Genomic DNA, 3,315 nt, shown 5'->3' with positions numbered 1-3,315 from the left:
TGATGGGACATTATTATTTATTGTATAAGGACAATTACCTAAAAATGCCGAGTTTTTCACCTCTGCTACTGGCTGCTACGGATTACATGGAGATGATTTACATTCTTGCAGAATTGCATATTTATGAACGCTGGTAGTGAATGATCTCTGACAGCTTGTCTTTCCAGTTTTGTAAACAAAAGGCCGGGAGTTGGCACTGCCCATGCTGCATCTTAATGTTCTGTATCAAGCTTCTGCTTACTAACGGGAAAAGCACGCATCCTGTTGTACCCTATATTGGCAGGGTGTTTCAACCTAATAATAAACGCATCATAATGTGTAATCCTAAATATATAGTGCCACCCCCTGCTCACAGAGCTCATTTTCTGACCTACGATCGCCATTTTTCTATTAGACGAGAGCTTTCCTTCTTTAACCACCTTAACCCCTTTACAACCCAAGGTGGTTTGCATGTTAATGACCAGGCCAATTTTAACAATTCTGACCACTGTCACTTTATGAGGTAATTACTCTGGAACGCTTCAACGCATCCCCCTGATTCTGAGACTGTTTTTTCGTGACATATTGTACTTCATGATTGTGGTAAAATTTCTTCGATATCACTTGTGTTTATTTGTGAAAAAAACGGAAATTTGGCGAAAATTTTGAAAATTTTGCCATTTTCAAAATTTGAATTTTTATGCCCTTAAATCAGAGAGATATGTCACACAAAATAGTTAATAAATAACATTTCCCACATGTCTACTTCATATCTGCATCATTTTTAAAACATAATATTTTTTTGTTAGGAAGCTAGAAGGGTTAAAAGTTGACCAGCGATTTCTAATTTTTCCAACAAAATTTGCAAAAAAACATTTTTTTAGTAACCACATCACATTTGAAGTGACTTTGGGGGGCCTATGTGACAGAAAATACCCAAAAGTGACACCATTCTAAAAACAGTTTCCCTCAAAGTCCTCAAAACCACATTCAAGACGTTTATTAACCCTTCAGGTGCTTCACAGGAACTAAAGCAATGTGGAAGGAAAAAATTAACATTATACTTTTTTTCACAAAAATTTTACTTTAGCCTCAATTTTTTTATTTTCACAAGGGTAACAGGAGAAAATGGACCCAAAATATGTTGTGCAATTTCTCCTGAGTACGCCGATATCCCATGAGAAGAGGAAAACTACTGTTTGGGCACACGGAAGGAAAGGGACGCCATTTGACTTTTTGAACGCAAAGATGGCTGTAATTGAGAGCGGACGCCATGTCACATTTGGAGAGCCCCTGATGTGCCTAAACAGTGGAAAATCCTCACAAGTGGAAACTAAACCCCTCAAGGAATGTATCTATATTTGTGGTGAGCACTTTGATTCCCCAGGTGCTTCACAGAAGTTTATAACATAGAGCCGTGCAAATAAAAAAATCTAATTTTTCCCACAAAAAATGTACTTTTAGCCCCAATTTTTTTATTTTCCTAGGGGTAACAGGATCAAATGGACCCCAAAATTTGTTGTGCAATTTGTCCTGAGTACGCTGATACCCCATATGTGGGGGAAAACTATGTTTAGGCACACGACAGGGCTTGGAAGGGAAGGAGTGACATTTTGGAACGCAGACTTTGATGGAATTGTCTGTGGACGCCATGTTGCGTTTGGAGAGCCCCTGATGTGCCTAAACACTGGAAACCCCCCACAAGTTACCCCATTTTGGAAACTACACCCCTCAAGGATTTTATCCAGGGGTATAGTGAGCATTTTGAACCAACAGGTACTACACAGAATTTGCTAACAATAGGTCGTCATATTGAAAATTTTCATTTTTTTCACGAAAATGTTATTTTAGCCCCCAGTTTGTCATTTTCACAATGGATAATAGGAGAAAACGAAGCCCATAATTTGTTATGCAATTTCTTCTGAATGCGATGATACCCCATATGTGGTCAAAACTTCTGTTTGGGCACATGGCAGGGCTAGGAAACAAAACAGCGCTATTTGTGTGGAATAGATTGTGAATGCCATGTTGCATTTGGAGAGCCCCTGACATTCGAAAACAGCAGATGCCCACCACAAGTGACCCCATTTTGGAAACTTGACTCCTCAAGGAATTCATCTAGGGTGTACTGAGTATTTTTAACCTACAGGTTATTCACGAAACTTTATAACTTTTAGATGTGAGAACAAAAAATTTTTTTTTTTCCACTAAAATACTGTTTTAGTACCAAATTTACAATTTACACGAGAGTTAATGGGAGAAATTGGACCCCACAACTTGTTATGCAATTTCTCTTGAATGTGTCAGTACCCCATATGTGGTTGTAGACTACTGTTTGAGCAAAAGGCAGGGATTGGATGATAAGTAGAGCAACTTGGCTTTTAGAACACAGATTCCGTGTTAATAGACTGTGGGCTCCATTAGCTGAGCCCCTGAGGTGCCAGAACAGCAGAAACCCCACCAGGTGAGCACATATTGGAAACTTCACTGCTTATGGATTTCGTCTGGGGGTGTAGTGAGTATTTTGAACCCATAGGAGCCTCACAGAATGTTATAACATTGAGATGTGGAAATATGACTATTTTTGTGGTAAAAATTTAAGTTTTGTATTTGCTGCAAACTTGTCAGGTTCACAAAGGTTAATAGGTGAAACTGGACCCCATAATTTATTGCGCAATTTCTCCTGAAGCAGTGATGCCCCATGTCGTCAGAAATTACTGTAAGGCCACACATCAGGGCTGAGAAGGAAGGAGCGCGATTTGGCTTTTGGAGCACAGATTTTGCTAGAATAGTTTATGGGTGACATTTGCAGAGCCCCAAAGGCGCAAGAACAGCATAAAAACCCCAAAAAGCGAACCCATTATAGAAAATGCACCTCTCAATGAATTCATCTACGGCTGCAGTGACCAATGACTATTTTGTAACATCCACGCCAGGCTTTTTTTCTGGAGAATTGCAAATATGCCAGTTTATTGCATTGTGCCCCCATGCAGTGTAGGGCCCCCATATATTGTAGACCCCCCCTCATACATTGTACCCAGCTTGTGCTTTTGGAGACTTGCACCCTGTAAGTTGTTAAGTGCTCTCTCCACACTACAATAATGGCAAACATGTAGCTGCTTACTAGGGTTTCGGCACAGTGGAGCTCAGAAGCAGGGGGGATTTGGGAGAGCAGAATTCACTGGATTTTATTTTAGGGGGTGGGAACCATCATTTTTCCATAGAATTTGTTCTACCAGTAACATGGGAACCCCTATAGTTCCAGTGAAAGATGATGGACCTGAGGGGGAATTGGTTTTGTGCGGAATAAATTAGGGTTTTTATTGGTAACATTTT

This window comes from Phyllobates terribilis, unplaced genomic scaffold (genome assembly GCF_046119375.1).
Source record: "Phyllobates terribilis strain yellow unplaced genomic scaffold, ASM4611937v1 Scaffold_5__5_contigs__length_657084704, whole genome shotgun sequence".
Classification (NCBI taxonomy): domain Eukaryota; kingdom Metazoa; phylum Chordata; class Amphibia; order Anura; family Dendrobatidae; genus Phyllobates; species Phyllobates terribilis.
This window is presented reverse-complemented; position numbering follows the sequence as displayed.